The sequence below is a fragment of the Alligator sinensis genome, unplaced genomic scaffold (genome assembly GCF_000455745.1).
Source record: "Alligator sinensis unplaced genomic scaffold, ASM45574v1 scaffold188_1, whole genome shotgun sequence".
NCBI lineage: Eukaryota > Metazoa > Chordata > Crocodylia > Alligatoridae > Alligator > Alligator sinensis.
In genome coordinates, this window is record NW_005841903.1 from 1,183,882 (window position 1) to 1,189,190 (window position 5,309).

The 5,309-nt window shown below is 49.3% G+C and overlaps 1 long non-coding RNA gene across 2 annotated transcripts in view; it reads right to left on the bottom strand.

Annotated features, from left to right (window-relative positions):
- The window catches only part of LOC102369623, a 102,608-nt gene that overhangs the window by 88,563 nt on the left and 8,736 nt on the right, over nt 1–5,309 (bottom strand). Inside the window, exon 1 of one of the 2 annotated variants that reach the window (XR_003092791.1) lies at nt 5,179–5,253. The exons of the other annotated variant lie outside the window; for it this stretch is intronic. This is a non-coding gene — a long non-coding RNA (uncharacterized LOC102369623). Of the gene's footprint in view, nt 1–5,178; nt 5,254–5,309 lie in introns of those variants that run through there. 2 annotated transcript variants of the gene reach the window in all.

Sequence of the window (5,309 nt, forward strand, 5' to 3'; positions counted from 1 at the left end):
TGCTATGAATCTGGTCAACAGGGAATTATTATTCCTGTCACCCTACAGGGTGTTGTAGCTAAAGCACCTTCAGTGCTTGCTTCAGAGGTGCAGTACAACTAGCATGCTGCTATTGTCTGAAAAAATTGTACCACAGCATTGAGCTATAATAATGACTAGGGCTGTGCGAAATTTTGACAGATGTTTCGTTTTGAAGCTGTTTTGACGTGTTTCAAGCTTGAAACAGGGAAATCAAAATGCAACAAAACAAAAGGCTTTGAAACAGCTTTGAAAAGAAACTAGGGCACTACAAATGTTTCTAAATGTTTTGAGTTTCAAAGCCGGGCTTGCTTGAAGCTAAACAGAAACTAAGGAGAGGGAGGAGATACAGGGGGGAAGGACTGCTTTGATATTGACATGTGTAGCTGATATTGACAGTGACTGTGATCCTTCCCTGAGGTCCCTTCCAATCCCAGTGCTCTGGGGGAGGGAGACGTGTCTACCTCTCCCTCCCAGGGCACTGGTGTGACCAGTCAGGCCATCTGTGGGCTCTCCTTCAAGCTGAGGTGATGGATGAGTACCACATGGCAACCGAGATCATGGAGGCCATGAACCGCTTGGTGCAAGGGTGGCTCCATGATGCCAACTTCGTTGGCATCTACTGTGTGGCATACAAGTTCCACCTCATTGTCAGGGATGCCTTGGAGGGGGGCAGAGCTGCTGGTGACAATGCCAGCACCACCAGCAAGCTCATTTCCAAATGCAGGAAGGTGGCGGGCTACTTCCACCGGAACATCAAGGGGGGCAAGATGCTGTGGGAGAAACAGGCAAAGCTGAACATCCTGCAGCACAAAATCATACAGGATGTGGAGACTTGGTGGAACTCCACATACCTGATGCTTGAGAGGCTGGTGGAACAACAGAAGGTCAGCCATGTGATGGTTTTGCTTGGGGAGATTGGGATCAGTGGCTCCCTTAACAGAGCTGAGTAGGATACCATCTCCCAGATCTTGGCGGTCCTCAAGCCCTTCCTTGAGGCCACCAAGATGCTCAGCGCTGGCGATGCCCTCCTTAGCCAGGTGATCCCCATAGTGAGGGAACTTTAGAGCTAAATGGAGAACTTCCAGGGGATCAGTGTTCCTGGCTGGGGCAAGGTGCTGTCACCAGATGTGCAGGCACTGGTGAGGCGGCTGAAGGAAGGCATCAGGAAACAGCTTGATCCCATGTGTGACCCGACAGTGAAGGGGAGCATATGTGGAAGCAAAACCCTGGATCACTGGACGGAGGTGCTGGTGAACAGAGTCAGGGAGGAAGAATGACAGAGGAAGGGGGACATGGAAGAGTGCCAGCATGCCATCCATCAGCCAATCTCCTCCTCCACCACAGGTGCTGCCAATGTGGGCCAAGGGCATGGCTTCCATGGTGGGGTCCAGAGGCACTAGACCCCACTATCAGGCAGCGCTCAGACCTTGGTTGCCTGGGAACACCTGTCCTGTCCACTGACCAGTGTTCCAAGCAAGAGGGGGTTCAGCATTGCTGGGGATGTAGTGACACCCCACTGTGCGTCCTTGGATCCTGGTTTGGTGGAGCAACTGGTGTTTCCCAAGGTGAACCTCCTGCTGTTGGGGTTCCCTAAGCTCCACATGCAGATGGAGCCCACCCTCCTCACTCCGTCCTCACTTCCTTCCTTTTTTTTTTGACTCTTGGGTTTCACAACCATTTAGTGCCCTGCTCTCAGAGCTAGAGGGGGAACTCACTTTATCACCAGCCAGCAGGGGAAGAACATGTCCCTGCTGAGCTCCCATGCCAGGATGAACCTGGAGGTATGAGCAGGGGCTATCAGGGAGGAGGAGACCCCAGGTCCTGGACATTTCCACTAAAACTAAACCCTGCTAGGGTTGGGAGGCCTGGTGGGACTGCTGGCAGCTCAGCAGCCCCCAAGAAATGCCAGGACCAAGGACTTCACTGGTGAAAGGCAGGTAGGAGGCACCTTATGACCTGCAACCACCACACGCACGCACAGTCCTGGCTGGGGAAAGCCCAGACCTGTCACATCTTTGACAGGCCTGAGGCTTGCTGGTTGCAGTAGAGTTGTGAGGCTCCAGGTGAGCTCAGCTTAGCTGCCTGGGATGCAAGCTTTTAGATTGAAAAACCCTTCGTCAGGCTGAGGAAGTACCTGCAGCTGGTGTGTGTGCTGTTCCTGGATGGAAGGAATAGTAAAGAAGCCAGAGGCTGGCCTGGCATGCAATGCAGGAAAGAAAGCCAGTCAGTAAAAATGGGAATGGAGACATCAGGGGGTGAAGGACAGGCAGGGATGGGGGAGAAGGGGGATGTAGCAGGTAAAAGTGGAGAGGTACCTGGGGAGTTAGATGTCTGGGAGGTTGTAGTGCGTCATGAGTTTCTGTATCCAGGAGGTTGATGAAGTGAAGTTCATAGGCTCTTCTGTGAAAAGTGGTTTGTAAACTCAAGCAAGCCCTGAACCTCACTAACCTCATCACCAAAAGCCAATTTCCTACAGCCCAAAACACACCTGATTTGGTGCCCGAATTTCCAAATCCAAATCAGAGGGCCCTTTAGTCTCTCCGAATTGAATCAGAACCCTCCGAACAGATTTGGAGAAATTCGGAAAGATTCAGACATAGAGACAGCTTTAAATGCTTTTTCTACATACCTCTAGGTAGCAGGGGCTTGTGAATGCTGCAATTCTGGGTCACATGAAGTGTCCCACAGAAGCGCGGGGGGCTCCCCAGCATGCTCAGCAGCAGACCCAGAAGTGGACCAGAAGCACTTCCGGTCCACTTCCAGGTCTGCTGGGGAGTGCGCAGGCCCCCCTCCCCATCCCCCCGGCTCAGTGACTGGTGCCTCCTGGGTCTGCAGGGGCACCAGGGATTTCCCTGCGGCCGATCGCTGAGCTGGGGAGGTGGCCCAGTATGGTTCATGTACCATGGGATGCTCCATGCACCCCCGCATCACAGTGATCACAAGCTGCGCTGGTACCTCAAGGTATATAGAAAAAACTTTTAAAGCTGTCTCTATGTCTGAATCGCTGATTATCCGAATCAGCATCGAATCTTCAGATTCGGCCAAATCGAATCAGGGACAGTGATCTGAATTAATTAATAGGAATCACTTTCCCGATTCAGGCCAAATCTGAATCTGAATCGAACAGGGCTCACTTTGCACACCCCTATTTGACACTTTCTGTGGACTCACTGTATTCTCCACCGCATAATGATACCTGTACCAACAGTGCACATATCGCTTTTCAGTAAAATCACTAAAGTTAAAACGATACCTTTCCACACACACACACAACATTGCATCAGCCACAATCTCTTTGTTGTTGTTGTTGGGTTTTTTTGAGTAGTTAATATGACCAGAACCATATTCTACTTGATTTTTTAGGCAGGACTTTATAAGCTTCAACCATGAACCAAATCTAAAAGCTTTCATCTGTCAAAGAAAACAGAGAAAGGAGAGAAAATGCTTATGGTTGATGTAGTAATCAACACACCTACAAAAAGTCAGTCCACAACAACAAACATACAGACAACTTCAAGTGAGCCTCTTCTTTTGGGTTTCCTGGTGTATTCTGACCTTTCTACAGCCATCTGCTGAAGTGTCAAGTGTCTTTGTCTTGTACAACTTTACCAGCAAACATCCAAAGTTCCCAACTACAGGGCTTGTGGAGCACAGAGTCGCTGTGTCACCTTTTTTAGACTGTAAATTATGGTTGAGATTTTTAATTAATTCATACAGTTTTCACATTAAACCCCCTAGTCTGGACACAGATTGATATGTTGGTAAAAAGAATTAATCTACTATGAGCTTGCTCCTCTTCACATGGCAGAGTAAGCACATTTAGAGCAGGATAACTGAATCCATTCACTTAAACTATACCAGCCTAGTTTATAAAGGAGTATAATTCACAAAGATAGGGCCTTAACATCTTGCTGTTGTTACAAAGTACCCCTTGCTCTAAACCTCCAGAATTTACAATCTCTGCTTCAGCAACTGAGCTTTATACATTCCTGTAACCAGATAGCTGCAGTTAACTACCTGATCACATAAGAAAAATGCATCCATCTTTGGGGTTTGTAGCTGACAGCTTAATGGCATTTTCTACTGTGCATTCTCAGATGTGCATTTCCAACCATTTGTAACTTTGCCTTTTTGGAAGAGTGTTTTTCTCAGAACTTAGCAGAGCCCACAGCTCATTAAGGCCAAATCACATACCAAGCTCCACGTTTCAAGTTCAGATGCTTTTTGGCAAAGAAAGTGGTCAGGTTCTTAAAAGATAAAAAGCTATAGACCATATGCTGGGAAAGTGCGTGCATTTCCCCTCTCAGAATTCGAGAAACTGTTTCAGGGTCTCTGCCTAAACTTTTTAAAAGTCACCCTCTGCCAGAGGCTGTAGCTTTGAAAGAAAGATCTTGGCTTCATTGTTGCACTGAGAAATGGCTACCATGCCACAATCTTAATTCAGCACAGAGAAGGCAGGATGGGAGTGTTTATGGAGCAATAATTGCTAACTTACACACTCAAGCACTTTCCTAAAAGAGAACAACATATTTTCCTCTTTTGTGCTGCTGACTCCTTAAATGGCCTACTCCTTTGTATCCTAACTGCAGCCCTGCTCTGCAAGAATGTGATCCCAGGCTACCTAGCCGAGTTTCAAGGAGGAATATCACAGCACTCTCCAGCCTTATTTGGAAAATCTAACTCTGCGTGGGCTTGGCATGACCCCAAGAGCCAAACCAACTTTTGCAAACCTGGAGCTCTGACAAAGTGTTAATGAGACAGGACTTCGAAGGAGGGATCCTTAGATCTGGCAAGAGACAGGCATAAATCAGCAAAATGGGGAGGGGGGGTGGCGGGAAACAGCAAGCTATGATCGGACAATACAGTAAACTCTTCAGCAGACGTCAATCCTGGTTTGGCCAGGAGCCCTGATCCAAAAAAAACCAACCCAAAAACAAAAAAAACAAAACAAAAAATCCAGGAAAAAGGAAAAGGAACCCCTTGGAGCCACATGCACCCCTTCCCCACCACCCCCGCTTGGAAACACACACATACACGCGCGCGCCCTCCGCAACTTTGGAGCGCCCCCTCCACACCCCGCCTTGGAAAGACACCCCCTCTTGGAGCCACACCCCCCGCCCCTTGGAGGGTCCCCCTGGGGCGGGCGGACACACGCACACGCAGTTTTCAGGCCCCGGCGGTCCCAGGCAGTCTCGGGCAAACCCCGCAGCCAGCGGTCGGTCGACACCCCTGGTTGGGGGAGGGGGGCGGAGAGAAGGGCGAGGGGACGTCGTCCTCCAATTGGTCCA